The sequence below is a fragment of the Lepisosteus oculatus genome, chromosome 14 (genome assembly GCF_040954835.1).
Source record: "Lepisosteus oculatus isolate fLepOcu1 chromosome 14, fLepOcu1.hap2, whole genome shotgun sequence".
Lineage (NCBI taxonomy): Eukaryota > Metazoa > Chordata > Actinopteri > Semionotiformes > Lepisosteidae > Lepisosteus > Lepisosteus oculatus.
Window position 1 is genome coordinate 13,343,388 of NC_090709.1, and position 20,596 is coordinate 13,363,983.

Sequence of the window (20,596 nt, forward strand, 5' to 3'; positions counted from 1 at the left end):
GGGCACAAATGAATCAGTTATACAGTCATTGGATGTCTGTGTCTTCATAACTTTTAAGACTTTAACTTTAACTTGTGCCTTTTCCTAAAATATTTACCATTTGTAGTGACTCTTTCATGTCAGATATTGTCAGTTCCTCATCACCGGAATCACTTTCAGAATAGACAGGAAATCTGAAGTCCATCTGGGTTGATGCACTGTCTGGCGAAAAAGCCAAGTGTTGAAAATAACATACCTAACCATAGATTGAAACAACAAACCCCCATCAGAAAATATTGTAATAATGTACCACTTCAGTTTCCTCAACGACGTGTTCCTCATTCAAAGAGGCCATCTTCGCGGCAGTCAGTGGCTGGTTCAGACAGCTCAGTCGGTAGTTTATGCCGGACACCCCAGCTAATTTTAAGCATAAACACTTTTAAATTGGTTGGGGTGCTATAGTAGACCCCAACCACAAACCTCATGATTTGGGGGAAGAAAAAGAAAATTATGTGCAAAATTATATCAGATTAAAAAATGTAAAGCTTTTGTGGAATGTTTAGATCTTTACATTTTACTGACAACTTCTCTGCAGTTGGAACTGCTAGGTCATAAAAGGGTTAGGGTTCATATCTCTAAAAAACACATCTCTCAGAACTTTACGGTTTCGGGCGTGGACAGTGAAGTGACCTAAAAACCTACATAAGGACTTGGCTTGCAGTGTCCGAGTCTGTCAGTCTTGGGAGATATTTGGACTTCAGAAAAATAGAACAGTGGCATGCAAAGAGCAGATATAGACAGTGGAAGACTCCCTTTTTTGAAGCATTTGATGGATGACGCTGAATTTTTCTTGGGTATGTACATTCGTCTTATTGAAAGTGAAATTACAGCGTTGCTAGCGAGAGCGTGTCTCATGCATCCATATCATTTCCATTACATGCAGCAGATATACACCTGACGCAGGCGACAGGCTCAACAGGGAATAAATCTGTGGTGTTGGAGTCGTCAGAACTCTCCGGCATCAGTGGGTAAGAATTACAACCGTGTACATCTGTATTGTGGACAGTGTCAGAGTCTGGGTATAAGCCAATGGCTGTAGCGAACATAAATGGTGTCACAAGTGTCAGCTACAGAGAACTTAACATTGCTAATGAGAGCATGTACCTATTCATTTCCATTAGATGCTTCTGTTATACAACTGCTGCAGGCAGCAGGCTCAACGGGGAATTAACGTGCGGAAGAGAAGCAGAGCATTTCTAAATAATCTTTGACAAATGGTGTGTATTACTTAAGAGTTGTCTGTGATGCATTATAAAACACACTTTTATCAATCACATTTAAAGGGGAATTTAACTAATTAAAAAAATGTCCTGCTTACGTAAAGACACTGCTCCGGCTTCAAATAATGTTAGTGGAGCCCAAAACATAAGGCACAGCACAACCATGAAAAAAAGGTTAGTATTATTTAAGCCGTGGCAAGTTGTATTTTAAAACACCTCTTTCATCAGTTACAATTAAAAGGTTACCCCAAAACAAAAATGAACTTGGTTCCATATCACTGAAACAGTTACTTCTTTTGGAGGAATGTTAACAAAATTAAAAGTTCCTAGTTAACTCAGTTTTCTGTTTTTGATATATTCAGCATTGCTGACTAATCCTTAATACCTATTTCTTAATCACACAGATGTGGCATTTTCGAGAGTGGAAAAAGATGTGGGAGAAATGGGGGAGCAGGTGCTAGGCCCAGTGGAGAGCATTTCTTCATGGAAGGCCGTAGTTAACAAAACACTGTCCGGATTAAAAACGTGCCAGACCTTTGGATAGAACTAGTAGTGCGTTTAGAGAGTTGCCAAATGGTAATGTTTTAAAGTGTGTGAGCTGCATAGCTCAGTTACTAGCTATGGTGAGCACTAATGAAATGGGTAAAGAGAGAGAATTTGAGCGCCTAAAATCTGTTTATGCAGATGTACAACCGATCTACCGAAAAAGTCCAGTCGTTTACCACTTTCCTTTTTGACATAACTTCTACAGAGAATGCAGCTCTAAAGGCAGCATTTCACGACCTGGCAATGGTGTTTTATGGTACAAATGCGCCGAATGCTGATGGATGTAAATGACTAAACATGCGGTTTTAAAAGTGGTTTAAAGACCGACCCCTTACCAACATCAAGCGTCAGTATGTTAATAAAAGAATTTAGCTTGCAAAAGCATTTTTGTTGAGACACAAAAGAGACACAACATTCCACATGACCAATCCGATCCACACAATGAGAATGCTGGAGTAGAAAATAATTTAATGGTCAGGTGTACTGTAGTAGAACCTGATAACGATAACTTTGAAAACCGAGAGCTGGTTATGATTAACAATGAGAATCAGGATAGTGGTGGTGGCAATGTGAATAGACACCCCTCACTTTTCCTGGAACTTGTGCGACATTATGATAGGACGTATAATTTAATAATAATTAGTAATTAATCATTTTAAAGCAACAGGGCACTATGAAGAATTTCGTTTTGTTAATCTTGACAGAATAGACTCATGTACAGGCTATAAATGCTGTGCATGGAACAGTCCAAAGAATATTCGATGAAGGTTTGCCAAGTGTACTGTAGGTCCTTATGACTTTGTACAGTTGCGTTTGTCTTCCGGCAGCTATAATAACCTGCTTTTCTCGCTCAGAAGGCAGCCCGGAGAATAAATGCTGCTGATTTTTTTAATTACATCTCAAGCCTCTTACAGAGCCACACAGAAGTTCTTACAGATGACACAGTGGTCACAGTGGTACGGAATATGGAGGGCCATATATGAATATGACCGCAGAAGGTTTAAATCCGTTTTGTACAGTAGGGTAATTGAATGGAAACAAGCACATCTTATCGCCTTACGTTATCTGGACAGGAATCTGTTTTGCAGGTTGTGCGTACGGCTTGGTGAATACTGGTAGTAGCAATAAGGAAAAGTTACAAGGGGCTGAGCAATTACACTGCAATTTGGGTTTTTCAAAGAATCAGAAAATTAGCTTGTCAGATGTTGCAGCTTTTGAAATGCATTTAAAGGTGCTCATTTAAATTTTGTACCATGATCAGGGCCAGTGGAAATATTTTACATAGGGTCCCACGCCGCTTAATCTAAAATACTTTTTGATAAATAAATAAACGAAAAGGTATATCCTTTTGAATTTTATTTGTTTTATCGGGTTGTCTTTATCTATTTTAATGACTTAGATGAAGATCTGATCACATTTTAGGTCAAATGTATGCAGAAATTCAGACATTTTAAAGGGTTCACAAACCTTCTAGTACCACTGTAGTTATTTTATTTTTATTTTGTTGTGTCCATTGTCCCCTGGCTCTTGACCTGTGAATGCACACAGGAGACTTTCAGGCAGGGGGCTTGTTCTGAGCCTCTGTGAAAGACCCACATGCTCTCATGAATAACTGCTCCAGTAGCACATCACCGTACAACTACAGCTTAAAGAGGACCTCCACCTCAGTGTCCTCTACAACTGAAGGGACATCACCACCTCAGAGACAATCTCAGTTTCTTCCATCTCCAGCTGGCTTCCACAGACTGCCAGAGGAGGAAGAGCCCCAGCTGACAGAGGACAGCAGCAGCATAAGAATTCTGCCTCAAGCCAGCTGTGCTGACAGTACTAGTGTCAGTAACCTGAGCCCCTGGGTCCCTATGCTGACAGGAGTGACCAATAATTTAGATGCAGAGGTGCACTGTGAGAGGCCTGTGTATTCAACAAACGAGAGCCCATTCAACATCCTGGCTACAGATGACGATGGGGTGAGCTGTGAGACACTGCAAGAGCAGGGCAACAGCTCTTAGGCCTGCTCTGTCATTTTAGAGTGTGCTACAGCAGGGACAGGTTTTCCTTGCATCAGAGCACTGCATATATGCCTCTTCAAGAATACACTTCTGTCTGCAGCACTGACAACCTGTCTGTCTCACCATATACACCGGTCTGCATCAGTGATGCAGACACATGCAGGGTTGCACAGCCTCTCCACTGAAGCTCTGCAAGGGAAAGCCAGGACTAGACTTCATCCCTGAACGATCCCCCTCACTGCAGCAGGAGCAGAGACTAAACACTGAATCCATCTTTTCTCCAGAAAGCAACGGCCTCACTGCCATTTCTCCCAATCCAAACAACAAGTTACAATAGCACCATTTTCAACTCATCTGGGAGTTCACACTGCAGTACCGACATGAGCAAGTGGATACCGATTTGGGCCAGAACAGCATCGCTCCTTGTAACCCAGTGCTGCTTCAGAAAACCAGGCCTGCTCTTGTGCTGGGCAGATCAAAGTCACCTGTGGTGATTTGACTTCACATGAGGCTACCATTCATGGAGCCCTGTTGAAAAGCACCAACCAGTGACTGGCTTGATACCCCAGAAAGAAAGAAACCGAACTGATCTCATGTTCTGTTTTATGTGATTCTAATAGCAAAGATGTTACATACCAGTTCTTTTGTTATGTTTTAAAAGCTTCTATGTTTTCTTTTCTGTCATAACGTTATTGTTTTTGTTTTGCTTATAGTGTGATGTACTGCAGTTCTGTTGTTGTTGTTTTGTTTCAGTTTTAACATAGGAACTGTTTTATCATTTTTTTCATCTTCCATGTTCCAGTTGAACAGGTTTTCTTAAACCATTAGATCTCAGTTTTGGAATATTCCCGAATGCTGCACTATACAACACTAGCAGGAAGAAAAAGAATCCAAAATAAAATTTACAGATAGGAGAATATTCTCACTCGTCCAAAAGTTCCCTTTGGACCCCACAATCCAGGACTGAGTGTAAAAAATGTCTCAGTACAACCTTTTACAGATCATCATGGTGGTTCAGTGGTAAAATTCTTGCCTGTCATGGGGGAGGCCTGGGTTTGATTCTCAGCCAATTAAACATTTTTTGCAGCTACATTACCTTGCAACTCACAACTGAAAATGCACTGAAACTGTGCAGCTGTGAACCTGGTCAGTACCTGGATGGGGGAGACTTCCTGGGAAAAACTAAGTTTGCTGCTAGAAGTGGTGTAAAGAGACTCTTTAGATCTTCCAATGTCTAATAGCATTAGTTTCCTTCAAGGTTGTCCAAGAGTGTACCTTTCACTGATGCACAAATATTAATCATGGGGGTGTACCTTCAAGGTGCCTTACAACTGATCAGAGACGTATCATAGCGTATGATCATTTCCACACACTCCTTGTGTTGGAATAGTAGGATGAAGTAAAATACTGCTTTGACATGTAATGGCATTTTATTCAACTGCAGGACTTCAGGGGTGTTTTTTTCATCTCATCAAAGACAATTCCTTCATCTAAAACGCATAAAAAAGCTATTCAAACTGCAGTGTGGTGCAGCTTCTAAAATCCTTGTACACATTTCTCTGTTATTGATGTTTTTTTTAACAAAGTTCCATTTTCATGTCCGAACTTGGAGACTTTATAATTCTAACTTTAAGTCACCCTTTAATCCTCTGAGGCCTATCTGTCTGCTAGCATGTATTTTGTATTTTTTTTTGTTTTTAAACAGAGATCAAATATGAAAAAGGTTTCAGATGCCACCTTGCACTCCATGTTGGATTGTAGCAAGAATGCAGCGTTGGGAGTGGGGGCACTCTCTGTAGTTGTGGCAGAGTGGTTAAAATGATGCCTATGTGTTTGATAATTGTTTTTCCCAAAAAAAGTTCATTATTGATCATAATCTCCAGCAAACAAAAAAAGTGCCGAACATGCGAGTCATTCTTGAATCAGAGCCAGGCTACACGGGTGTTCGTTCTGTGGTGGTCAGGATATATTTGTACGAGAAACAGGAGGAATTGCTCCACTCCTATTAAGCATAAATTGAAACAGGATAAGAAAGGGGCATTTTGTGTGTTTGTGCATATGTCAACGTATTATCTACATCATAATGCCTTTCTCATTTGAACGATACTAGAAGGACCACAGAGCAAGCTTTGTCAAGAGTGGGATTCAAACCCGTACCTCCAGAGTGACACCAGTATTTAAAACTTTGAACAAATGTGTCAGCTTTTATAATCCATCTTATTTGTGGAGTGGATGTGTATCTAAGAGTAAAGCAAAGATGCTCACTAAGGTGGGGATGACAGGTTCTGCGGGAACTGCAAATCATATTGCTACGAGATTATCAGGAAATAATATTTAATTGCATTTTGTTTATGTGGTTGGTAAAGTGTATATATATATATTGCTTGTCCTGTCCAGATTAAACAAAAAAAAATAGTTGCATTTAAAAAAACAAAACTTACTTATAATTCCATATTTTTATGTTAATGCTGACATAATAGATTTTCATATTAGGACAGATTCATACAATATCTCTTGATTCTTTATTATTTCCCCTTTAGTTCAGATATATTTATTGTATTTAATTTTTATCCTCTCTGGGTATAAACACATTTTAGATTGTGCAACAAAGACTTTGAGGTTTTTGGTAGAATTTAATGAGATTTGTTTTTTTTTTCTCTTAAGTGTGATACTTTAGGATCCTATTCTGTTCTATACGTTTCATGCTTAAAATTTGTTACACAATTACGAGCCTATCCAAAGAGAACAGTCTTAACTGTAAATTAAACAGGATTAAACTTAACATCCCAAGACAAAGAAATAAAGTTTTAATTCAATTTAGACTTGATTCAATTTAAAATCGAATAAAACGAAAACTTATTTTATCATACACATAAATTGTACTGCATGACTAGAACTTGTTCTATTATACATATATTATGTTTTAGTTAGCCATAAGTAAGGGTACAAAATCAAAAGTGGGTGACTACAAAGTGACTATGACTAATAGACATTTTAGGAACAAGTAAAGGTTTATTCCATGCTGAAAAGAGAAGAGAGGAAACATAATGTTTCGAATGTGAAGCCTTCTGAGGGTGTTACATGCTGACTCATCTACCTACTTGAACTAATAAGACATTTTAGACATAAGACATGATTAAATCAAAAACTGGTGACTAATTTGGTGTGTTTTTAAGTCAACTGACTGAATAAAATTCCTCCCAAAGTGACTGTAGCTAAATGATCTCTCTTCTGAATGACTGCACTGGTAGACTCTGAAGGTCTCTTGTGTGACTGTGCTGGTGGGCTCTTAAGTTACCTGAATCACTAAAACTCTTCCCACACTGACTGCAGCTGAATGGTGGGCTGACTGGTTGCTCTCCTGTGTGAATGCGCTGGTGGTCTCTTAAGGTCCTTAAGTAACTAAAACTCTTCCCACACTGATTGCAGCTGAATGGTCTCTCTCCTGTGTGAATGCGCTGGTGAGCTCTTAAGGTCCTTGAATCACTAAATCTCTTCCCACATTGACTGCAGCTGAATGGTCTCTCTCCTGTGTGTATGTGCTGGTGTGCTCTTAAAGTATTTGACTGACTAAAACTCTTTCCACACTGACTGCATCTGAATGGTCTCTCTCCTGTGTGAATGTGCTGGTGGCATTTTAAGTTGGTTAACTGACTAAAACTTTTCCCACACTGACTGCAGCTGAAGGGTCTCTCTCCAGTGTGAGTGCGCTGGTGGGCTCTTAAGGAACTTGAATCTTTAAAACTCTTCTCACACTGACTGCAGCTGAATGGTCTCTCTCCTGTGTGAATGCGCTGGTGGGTTCTTAAGGTATTTGACCGACTAAAACTCTTTCCACACTGACTGCAGCTAAATGGTCTCTCTCCTGTGTGAATGTGCTGGTGTCTTTTTAAGTTGCTTAACTGACTAAAACTTTTCCCACACTGACTGCAGCTGAATGGTCTCTCTCCTGTGTGAATGCGCTGGTGGGCTCTTAAGGCACTTGAGTCACTAAAACTCTTCCCACACTGACTGCAGCTGAATGGTCTCTCTCCTGTGTGAATACGCTGGTGGGTTCTGACATTAGATAAGGCTCTAAATCTCTTCCCACACTGACTGCAACTAAACGGTCTCTCTTCTGTGTGAATGTGCTGGTGTCTTTTTAAGAGGTGTGACTGACTAAAACTCTTCCCACACTGACTGCAGCTGAAAGGTCTCTCTCCTGTGTGAAGGTGCTGATAGGGTTTTGAAATGCTAGACTGACAGAAATGCTGTCTTTGCCTTAATGGCAGTTTGTCCACTCCTTCTGAGCAAGGCCTTGAATGATTCTTCCTCATCCTCTGATTGTGTTGTGTTCTCTTATTCTGCAAATGCTCCATGGAATGGTCTTGCTCTGTGTGCTGAAACTGAGATTTGTTTTCTCCATCGTGTCCCTCAGTGTGCTGCTCAGGAGTGTGAATCACCTGGGGCTCCTTCTCCAGCTCCCTAAGACTAAAAACAGCCAGTTCATTCAGTTGTTCGTCTCTGTGCCCAAGAACAGACACAGACTGCAGTTCATTAAATTCAATAATTTTCTTAGAAACCAGATTATTAAACCTGTGTGTAAAGTCATCAGATACAAAGGGATCATATGACTGTTTAAAATACCTCTGCAATGACAGTCTCTCCACTTTAACAGAACAAGGCCTAATTATTATCAAGCCCTGTTGGAGCGGTTGTTGTTCCTCCCTGTCCTGACTCTCCTCTCGGTGCTGTATCTCAGTACTGATCTCTTCACCAGGTACATCAGTCGTCTGCTCTGCAAGGTCAATCAACTGCGGCTCCATGTCCTGCTCTTTAATATTAACAACATCCAGTTCTTCACTGTACTCTTGTACAGAGACACAGCCCAGTTCATTACAACCTTGCGTAATATTGTTTGTGTCCGGATTGGTAATCTTCTCTATAAAATCATCAGATAGTTGGAACCCAGGTGTCTCACTCTCAGGCTCTGTCTTCATCATGGGCACAGCAGAGTCCAGATCCTCCACACTCTGTCTACTCTCTGTGTGCTGCTCACTGAGTTTCTCTCTCCCTTCTGCAGCAGTGAGCTCTGTCTCCTTCCTCAGACTGGAGCCCAACTCCTCCTCACTGTGCTGCTGTTCAAGACGAGCCCTTTCCCCAGCATCAGGGAGAGCACTGGCCTCTGAGCCTGCAAATACAGGACAAAAGGACAAGACCTTTAATATGGTCTGACAGTAGAATTTAAAATGCAAATAACACCATGGAGATACAAGAAAACAAACTTTAAGATATAAGGATTTTTAGCATCTACACAGACCACCACAGAATACTAAAATATCCCAATGTTCACTTTATCCTTTTATAGTACACATTTAGTCGAAAGTGTTAATTTAGTTGACAAAAAATAGTACGAAAGGTTTTGTCAGCAACCCGTTTTTCATTTTAGTGAAAGAAAATGAAACACAAATATAATCCACAATGATAATGACAAAGACTTGATTGCTTTGTATTTCTATTTCAGTGCACTAAGATGAGACAAACTGGAGTAAAACTCATATTGAAATTAATTTTGCAACATGAGATTCACCATTTGTGTATTAACTTTGTGTCTGGCAAATAGCAGGCTGGCTGTAACGGGTACAATCCTTAATCTGAGGCTGTATGTGGACTGTGCAGTGCCTAATGGCTACGAATGTGTAAGAATCGCAGTTATCAGGATGTGCCATTTTCCATCTTCTTCTGTGTTCTAGCCGTCTCCCATTTTTGGATGGTCTTTTCAACACCTCATGTCATGAATTCTTATTATGTGTTAATTGACTGGTACAATGAGATGTATACACTCAGCTAACCAGATTAAAGAAAAAAAAGCTGCAGAGAAAAAAGACATGCTTGTGGTTCTCCATGCTTTCAGCTGGAAGAAAAAGATCTGGAGTCGGACAGTATTTCATTAATAATCAAAGAATTCTTGTACAACATTACTGAACTCAGCCACATTATGAGTTGAAATCTACAATAAATCTGAAGCGCCATCTGAGCTGCAGCACCCAGACACTGCATTAAGATACATTTACATTGCCGCTAGTCAACACATTAACTAGAAAGCTAAGCAGGAATAAACAGTTTTAAAGCTTGTATATTAGGAAATTACAATCTTCCTGTCTTGGATCGAGATTATTGTGCAAGAGATAAGTTACGCTTTTAAAATGTATGTCGAATGCGCTATATGTGCTGCATTTCAGCTTCATAATGGTGCTCTGTCAGAAATGTGATTTTTGGTCATATTTTATTTTCATAAGTTTACAGTGACAGTAAAATGTTTTTTGTGTACTGTACATTTCACAGCATGTAATAACCAGTAGAAAAGAATGTTATTTAATCACATGTAGTTTGTGTATGTGGCTGGGTATTTAGCTAACGAGACAATATTTTGTAACAACATATTATAGCATGTGCACGCATTTTCTACTAATTTCTTAAGAAGAGTGTGTGTGGAGTATAATTGTGCTTGCCAACATTCAAGGTCAGAATTCTTCTATAAAGCCCTGGCCAAATATGAAGACAGTACATACCGTTAAAATTCAAACTGAATTAAAAACTACACATTCCTGTTAACGTGGCAGTGCATGTGATCCTTGCTTTTAGCCAATGAAACAGGGCAAAAAATCAGTACATGATGTTGGGGCTGAGTTTTGAAAACTTAACTTATCAGCAACAAAGCATAATTTACACGATAGGCTACCTTAAATTGTCAGTTACACAACTCTGTATGTCGCTTAAGCCACTCCTATTTGGCTTTTTAGTAATGGAGTCAGGATGATGACTCCCCCCACCCCCTTAACTGTTCCGTGTCTGAATCGCAGAGGGTGAGAGAGAGTAGGGATAGACAGACAGAAAAAAGGGAATCACAACTACAATACAAATATATTTTTATGGTAAGGGGGAGCAAAACATCAGTATTTAGTACAAAATATATAGTTCACATCTGAGCCTAAATATAAAGTTAAAATCTCGACAAACAAAGCAATGTAGGAAATCCACAATTTTTCTGGAGAAGAAATACAAATAGAAAATAAATGCTTTTTGACATCTCAAATCAGTTTGATCAAAACGAACAAGAAAAATAGTATTTTCAGAGAGCAATTACTTTGTGTTTACATTTACATAGAAATTGGAGCAATCTAATCTAAAATTAAGATCACACCAGAGACAGCAATAGCTCTGCTTGTCATAGACGTTCAGCAAAGGAATAAGCCATGTCAAGTGCAATAATTCAGTGCAGTAATCATAGTTTAAAATGTGCATAGAGTAATGTAAAAATGCTGGGAACTTCACAATTAAGAAGCTCAGTAGTACAAGAAACAAAAGGAGGATAAAACTTGAACTTTTTAAGGCTGAAACTATATTTCAGTCTAAAAAATTAAGGCAAATAAAAATTTAGAATGTTGGTGTTAGAGATGTAAATAAATGAAAAAATATAAAAATGTAAATGAGCAAAAGGCTTATAAATGGAACAGGTGTTACCTTGAAATAAGCAATCAGAAATAATTAGATATAATAAGAAGAGGGATGCAGGAACACTTGCAAAAGCTCAGGCATACAAATAAAAATAATAGAAAGCTGTGTGTTAGAAAAGAACATGTAAACCTGAAGCAGATTTGGCAGAAAGCGAGGACTTGAATACTCGGGTGCATGTTTGGCAGTATGAAGGTTTGATAGGCTAGAGAGCCAGAAAATCAGCTCACATGACAAACAGAGCACTTCGTCAGAGAGCCCTGTATGAATTAATAGCAAACATGGTTTCATGAAAGGCTTCTCAATCGGTTGGGCATTCAGGTAGATTGCCAGTGTAAAGGATTTATAAATATATTTTGTTAAAGCAAGTCAGTTTTTTTTTGCAACACATAAAACATTTTTCCAAGCAACACAAAGACATTTTTCCAAGAAAGTAATTTAGCTTTTGTCACTAATGGAACCACTAGATAAAGACATAAATATAGAAAACTAAAGATTTTTAATTCAATGCTGGTAGCAAGATAAACTTGGACTCAACAGCTGTCAGGTTGAGGTCAGTGTATATTTTATCGCTGAGATAGTGCAAGATGTTAACAGTGAAATCAGGTACTTAGAAGTGTCTCATTTCAGGAAGGAGATTTTCATAATAATTACAAATCTAGCAGGATAGAGAAAGCACAGGATAAAGGCAGTTAGATTAGTATCAGATTAGTATGCAAAGCCATTTAGCAAAGAGAGAAAAACCAGCATAGATTAGATCTTTATTTCTGAACCATGGAAAACCTGATCATGTTTCTCTATAATAATAAAGTTTTTTATTATTTTATATAGCACCTTTAAAATTAGCATCTCAAAGCAATACAATAGGTGTAAAAACAGTTATAAGGACCACAAATTACAAAGTACATACACTGAAAACAAAGGTTTTGAGTTTAAATTTAAATGCACTCAGGGTAGGTGATTCTGATATCACTAGGGATATAAATTCAGAGCTCTGAGGTGTAGCTAGAGAAGGCCCCGTTAACCACAGAATGTAGATAATCTTGAAGACCAGAGTCAGTTGAACAGGTTGCAAGGTGGGGAGTAGATGGATAATAAGCCAGATAGGTACTGAATGAGGATGAGAATGTTGAAGTTGACTCAGAACCTCGTAGGAAGACAGTGCAAGGACTTGAAGACAGGTGTAAGGTGATTGCTTGCTAGCGACCCGGTCAGGATTCTGGCTGTAAAATGCTGAACAGATTTGGAGATAGCTCAGTGTGGATTTAATAACCCCAGTGAACAGGATGTGCACTCACTAATTCTAGGAGAAAAAAAAACTCTCAGTTTCTCTAGTGCCCTTTAAAGGCAAGGGAATCAGTGTGATATTCCACAATGCAGAGTGCTACATGGCCAGTATTTACATATGATATTTGTTAAACAAATTAATACAAGCAGTTTTTGAGGATTTAAGTATAGGCTGAGTCATTGCAGGATGCAAAACTAGAGACGTAGGTAGGAAAAAGATAATTTTGGGAAAGCTGAAGAATGCACTGGTAACAAGAACACTTCCTAAAAGGGCTAGACATACATTTGACAAATTGACAGGAGATGTTGTAGACTGCACCAGTGGCCATATCACCCTGCAGCTCTCAACTAGTTATTCACTGAAGCTAAGCAGGATTGAGCCTGGACAGTACCTGGATGAGCGACTAACTGGGAAGCTAAGGTTGCCTCTGGAAGTGGTGTTAATGGGACCAGCAGGGGGTGCCCCACCCTGCAGTCTGTATGGGTCCTAAGTCCCACTGTAATGGCAGGGACACTGTATAATTGGCTTGCTCTTGCCCCGCAGTGGACTAGCGCTCCATCTAGGGTGTACCCTGCCTTGCCCTTGTTGCTTGCTGTTGCTAGGCTCCAGCTCTTCCCACAACCCTGAATGGAATAATGTGGTTAGGAGAATGGATAGATGGATGTTACAGACTGCAGAAGAAGATGATCAAATTAATGGACTGAATACTTACACAGCTACTGAAAAAACATACAAAAAGCATGCTAACACCTGTCTTCCTATTCCTTAGTTAATACATTTGATTTTTATAAACAGTTAACATTGATTATTCATTCACTCATAAGGAAGAACAATAAGCTTCTGCAAAAATAAATCTAAATGGTGAGAAATTAGGGACTTAGAAGACAAAGAAAATTGACACTGTTTAATTTTAAATACTAAGTTATAAATGCAGAACCAATGGGTGCCATTCACAACTTGCGCTATAGAACACTCATTCTGTATTGCTGAGCTCCGCACCTCCTCTCTCTGAGAGAGCGCAGAGGGCAGTGTGCTATTTTTCCAGCCTCCAATTGGGAAACAAAAACCTGATCTGCTTCACACCAGAGGAAGAAAGGAGAATGTGATTTTTCCTGTAAGAAATGTGTGTTGCATTTATGAAATTCAACTATTTAAAACATTTACTTAAAAAGTAAAAAACCTACAGCAAACACAAATTTTCTAAGCTGTTCCTAAGAAAAATCGCCCACTTTTTGCTTACAAAGTGTTCTTTAACTAAACCCATTTTTTATAGCTTTTAAAGTCATGCAATGTTTAAGTTAGGCTGGAACACATCATTGTATCTTATTTATATTTAAAAAATCATTTGTCCAGCTTTTTAAAAAGCACTGTGATAGACTGAAACACAGGCCTGTTATAATACTTATACTTAATATAATACTAGCAAAACATGATTAACACTATCACTACAGCAGTTTTTCAGATGAATTATTATGGCATCAAAAGACCTATTTATTAATAATATCAGTGAAATAAAGAACATTTATGTTACTTTTTCTGTTCTGTGGTAATAGTTTAAGTAATTCATGCAGTAATTACTCTATAGTTATTACAAATTCAGTATTGGTGGAAGCCTCTACTAAATAAACTGAAAATAATGTTGTTTTCAAACTTTGAAAACACTTCCTTTGAAAACACAATTTCAAAACAAAACTTATAGAAAAGTACAGAATTATTAACAGTGCCAAAACAGATGTTCTTATTAGGAAAGATTAATACAATGTCCCTCTATAAGATTATTTATTATTAATCAAAAATAAATTATTTATTGTATTGATATTTGACATTTCGGGGGATCAAAACTCTTTAAACTGTGCAAGAAAAAATGTACTTTTTGACAATATCTTATAAAATGTTGTAAATATTTTCTAAGACATACATTTTATTATTTATTACAATATTTAGTATTTATGATACTTTTTATCATATTTTTTAGTATTTATGATACATTTTATTATACAAATAAATTAAATACTTAAACTGTGACTAAAACTAATTTTGTTTTAATCAGTTTAATTAAGTTAATTAAGAATACATATAGTGAAAATTGAGTTGACTGGACTAAATTAAAAACGGATGACTAAATTAACACTGCAAACAACTTATCTAAAAACACATTACATTTGTTGGTATCATATACCCCTAGTTACAGCAACAATCAACACTGACCAGCAAAGTCTTTTAATAACCATGTCAAGGATTAAATGTGAAAACAGTGTAGTGACTGGTCAAAGCCCAAGCGCAGTCCTCAGTGTGCTGTTTAAGGTTGAACTCTAGAAGCCACGAATGGCTTAGACAGTGAATTCGGAGAGGGAGAGAGATGAACCAGGCAGGAAGGGAGACAGTCTGATACAGAACTGTTTAATTACAGAGAGGCTCCCAGCTGAAACAGAAAGAGGCAAGCTGGTGATCCAGAAAATAAACCAAAGAGGGGAAAAAAGGCAAAAAGGCACAGAGATAACCAGTGGGAGAAAATGAGACCGGAGATGATTTTCCACTGGGTTATCATTACTTATCATTACTTGATATGATAAGGGGGGGAAAGGGTTGTTCTGAATATACTTTACTGAAGATAACGCTAACACGAGTGAGTGACACTTATTAACAACAGCGGATTGAATCATAATAATAAATAGAAAACTTTATTTTATATAACACCTTTAAAAGGGGCTTCTCAAAGCTCTTTACAGAGGAAAAAAGCCACACAGTGGGAGGAGGCAGCAGAATTAAACAGGTACAGTGAGGGTTTGAAAGGGGCAATAAGGAGTTTGATTAAACTGATTGAGATCTAGATTGAGATTCTCATTGAAAAACGGGCAGTCTGAGTGAAAGGTGTCCCGATCTGTTTGGATGGCAGGGTAAGAATGTGAGAGCTCTCATGTTGCCCCTGGCAACCGTAGGACATGGGTCGGACCCAGTCCAGGCATGACAATACAAATTCGAGACCCCCCAAAAAAGCAAAGATCCAAACACACAAATGATCTGAACCTGATTCATTAGAAAGTGGAGGGCACAGATTCTAAAAAAAAAACACAAATATCAAATGTGATAAAATAATATTATGAGGTGAATCTAGATACAACAGGTAACTCCTGGTTATTGTCAACATTTCAAGCTTCACAGCAAAGGGGATGCTCGCTGGGATGTGGAAGCCCCAGATTCAGTGATCAAAGCAATTGTAATATTTACCTTGGTTTAAATTAGTTAATGAAATCCTTGGTAAATGATTAAGTGTTAATAAACAGTCCAGAAAGACAGCCTAAAAGAAAGGGACAGAGATAAGAACAGAGGAGACAAGAGAACATGAAGGCGAGAGCTCCTTGTCTCAGATCAACTGAAAGACCAGACTGTAGCTAAGTATTTGAACCTTGTTAAGATAGCCTGTTATTCTGTAATTTTTAGAGATCTCTGATTGCCAGAGTAAAGGATGCCTTGGTTAAAAACACCTTCTCCTTATTAGTGGGTGGATTTTGAGAATAAGCAGGTAAATTGACATTAATTTGGTAACATCAGGGTTAAGAGGGGGAGAGAGATTTAACTGCACGTAACATTGTTTTTAGTTTGGAAGGCAGTTGATCTCTTCTGCTGGTCTTTGTAGGAGCTATTTAAGAGTTGAATACTTAGCAACAGTCAGGTTTTTCTGGGTAAATAGGAGGTTGGCCTGTGGGTCACCTTATTTATAAATTGCATAACTTGCATTTTGTATGTTTATTGTGTGTGTGTAGTTTAGTGTGTGTATTGTCACTGTTAATAAATATTTGTTAGCCCAGTGTGTCTTACTTCTGACTCTTTTCTGTCGGAGCACAAAGAAATCAAGTGCTTGTCAATCTAATTATTTCTATATATGGGTGATATAGATATATAATTTAATTGTTGATTTACCCTCTGGGCCATTTCAGGCTGTTCCTCTAATTTCAAAACTCCCCATTTGTAATCATTGGTGTCAACAATATTCTCTGATGGTATCCTATGCATGGTGTATCCCAAACTGTGCCACTTGCATGCTGGGATAGGCTCCGACTCTACTGTGACCCTGTACTGGATAGAGTAGTGAATTAAACTGAGAGGAAACGACTCTCTCTAGAAGACTCATACACATTCTACTCTGTGCCTAATCCAAAGAGGTGAGGAAGAAAACAGTGCTGGTACTCAACTGATCAATAAAAGCAGACAACACTGGCCAGACATTGTAGCACAGAAACACAAAGAAAAAAACCCTGGGAACAGAGATTCCTCCAAAATCCAGGACACTCCTCCAAGATCAATGAATACAGCAGAATCCCCAAACTTAAAACATCCCAATATGCTGCAGCCCACCAGAGACAATCCAATATTCACTTGCTCCTGCACCTCAAACTCCTGACCCATAGAAAACATAAGATTGCATATATCTATCAACTGATTGACCATTTTTATCCTGTTTAAAATGTCACATTTACTTCCAGATTTTATTTGCTTTTGTAAAACCTAAATCACTGAAAAAACGTTTGGCCAAGATTATATTAAAAATAAGTTAAATACATAAAACATATATCAAACATAATTCCAAAGATAAAAAACACTAAACAAGCAAGATACCAATGTATTCTGAAACAATTATGTAAATGCAGTAGCTCATCATTTTTTACTCCAGTTACTGACTAATATAGGCTAAACAACGTCTAAACAATGTGTTCTCGGCCTTGTTACTGAAATACAGATGAGGGGATGAGGAGAATGAGGGGTTAATACAGACACAATAACTGGACACTACAGTACATTAACACTGCACTGAGAGAGAGAAGGATTAATACAGAAACACTGACTGCACATTACAGTACATTAAACACTGCACTGAGAGAGAGAGGGGTTCATACAGACACACTGACTGGACACTCCAGTACATGAACACTGCACTGAGAGAGAGGGGGGTTAATACAGACACACTGACTGGACACTCCAGTACATTAACACTTCACTGAGAGAAAAAGGTTAATAAAAACACGAATATTCCGAATATTCCTGACAGAATATTCTAGAGGAATTACTACAGACAGACCCTGGTGGACTGGAATGTTAAACAAATATAAAAGCTAAACAAATACTGTATTTGTATTATAATAATTGTGTATACTGTATATATATATATTATATACTGTATATATATTTCCTAATAACATCGGATTACACACCGATTTATAGAAACAGATGCTGAATCTGCTGAGATGCTGAGTTGTCTTTAGCATCATAACCGGATTATAACAATTTCAGTTTCCAGTAAAGCATCCTGTCGCTATATCACACAAGTCTTTCCACTTCACTTTGTATCTCTCCACTATATTCTCACCAGTGAGGAAGTTAAGGACACTGTTTTTAAACTCACACACACACTGACCTGCCAGCTCCAGTTTCGTGTCCATTTCTTCTTTTATTTCTGCAGTGACTTCACAGAGAAGCGTGTGTCCAACGCGATCTGTCTGTTCCTGATCTCCTCCTGCTCCCGACTCCTTCTCCCTCAGCTGTAATCTCCACTTCAGGCTCTCGTTCTCCTTCTTCAGCTGCGCCATTTCACTCCCGACACTGTGCTCCACACACTGTGTGATTTTAAACACGGCCCGTCTAACCAGGATCTGGGAGACGCTGCGGAGTTTGTCTTGAAACTCGTCCTCAGAATCAGACATCCTGTTTCTGAAAACGTCTGAAACTTCATACACGATCGATTTGAGCAAAACCTGCATGAAAGAGTGAAGCTCAGTTTGCAGATTCAACAAACACTCCGCCATCCTTCTTCAGAGTCGGTCAGAAACAAAGGCTAAATTGTGGAGTTTAAACGCAAAAACGTTCTTATTTTATTCTTCACAGATCCTGCATTCAGGCCTGTATTCCGTTCAAGCATTCCGTTCAACACAGCTGACAAATCGTAGCATAGTAAAAAAACAAAATAACTTTCTTCTTGATTATTTAGCTAAAACAACTGACTCAATCACTGTCTCGTGGGTGAAATATCTGTTGTGTTAAGTCGCGCAGCTTGATGACGTCATTCTTTAGTGCTGCCGCAGCTTCAAAACAACTGAGGAGAGGAATTTTGAGATGTATGTCTGTATTTCTGTACCCCCTGCAAGAGATATAAACCTCACCACACCTGCTAGCGCCATCTAGTCAGGACGAGTGAATCACCTGCGAGTGAATTTTGTGAAACAGAAAATGTATTTCCACGTTTTACTTGCAGGACACTATAATGTACATTATCAGCGCAGGATTTCATGTAAAGCTATTTTTAAATCGAAGCACACATCACTTATCACCTGCTCTGCTCAGTTTTGTGATATAATATTAAATGCAATCTCTGAATAAGTCACTGAACTTGGCCAGACCAACTGAAAGGACGGAATGCAGACAATAACTTAACAGGTTTAAATTTTATTCTTCTATTGCCCCTCCACAACCCACTCTAATTCATATTATCTAATTAATACATTTTTCCTTCCTTTCATTATCTTTATACACCTCTCTTTCCCTTCCTTACTATTTTTTCCCAATCTTTTTTATCTCTCACATCTCTCCATACTTATAGCTTTGTTTATCTTAGATGAAATATGTCTCAACAAGGCCACATACTTGTTTAAATTGATTTATTTTTCCTTTCAGGCTATAAACAGTGTTTTCATCTTCAGTCTGTCCAACAGGTTGATTGGCCCCATATTGTTCATCTGTTTCTACAGAACAGCTCTTCCTCCAAAATGTAAGCGTAGCCAGTGTTGCAGAAAAGAAATATGCCTATTGTAATAATTCTAAGAATTTTTCTAGTGCAAGAGCTTAACCAAAACTGTACCTGTATTTCTAGGTGTTATACCAGTTCAGTCATATATACATTTTGTGATCAGTCACCTTGGAGTCTGCTTAACCAGTAGAAATCAAATACAACTGAAGTTGTTCTTGTTGAGACTTAAACTGTTAATCTTCCATATCAGGTAAGTGTATAAAAAGTCAGCTGTAACTCTTCTTGTCAGAACTACTCTCCTGACTGTAAGGAGGATACTTCTTTTTGGTCATGTATTCAATAAACTCCTCTTCTACTTAACAAAAAACGTCTCAAGTGGATTTTTGTTCTACATCTCCATTCGCAGGTTTTTGGTAAAAAAAAATCGCCAGGATTTTCTTGTTAGCTGGCAGAATTCCTTCTGCACTAATGAGCAAGATTTGTATTTCATCTTTCATAAGTTATATACAATTTTTGAAAAACAAGTTGTCCAAAAAGAAAATGAATACTTGCATTGAACCAAATCAAGCCATATTTGATCTTCAATAATTATGATACATTCTATAGGACAAAACAAGAAGAAAGATACCGCAGGATTTCAGAAACAGGATTTCCTGGTTATTGAGAGAAGCTTTTACCATCCAGGAATTTTTGTGTCCAAGGACTTCAATGTGCTTTCCATATACAGCTGCCACTGAAGCACAGCACAGACTCAGAAACTTGACATCTCCCAAGGAATATGTTGAAATTGTAGCTGGAAGAGGAAAATGACCCTCAAGTACAAGGAAAAGATGATCATCTTGATCTCGCCACCTCATGACTAGTCTAGTGGCAGTGCCCTGACAAGGTGGCTGAGTGGTTAAGGTGATGATTGCTAATCCATTGTGCTCTGCACGCATGGGTTAGAATCCTATCGTTGTTGTGTTGTGTTCACTGTTCCTATTTGAAACTGTTTAATAAGTGTTCTTTGTCATTGGTGTTCCTTTACGAGAACAGTAGCCAAAGAGCTTCCTCTATATTTATTTGAGTGAAGGGGGGGAAACCATGTATGTGCAGAAAATAATCATCGAATTGAAGTGCTGCCACACATAAGTAATGTCTGAACTTATTGTTGGTAACCTGGAGAGCCGACCAACCTCTTCAGTGATGTAAAGCACAGGACCTGCAGTATGTAACATACACTAAATATGATATTTCAGTCTTCTGTGGAGCAACTCATACG

General features: G+C 38.3%; 1 protein-coding gene and 1 pseudogene; one reads left to right on the forward strand and one right to left on the reverse strand.

Moving 5' to 3' along the window:
- Nucleotides 1-20,596, forward strand: part of LOC138242764 (zinc finger protein 271-like) — a 1,399,044-nt gene that overhangs the window by 723,396 nt on the left and 655,052 nt on the right.
- Nucleotides 7,012-18,631, reverse strand: LOC138242778 (zinc finger protein 551-like; annotated as a pseudogene).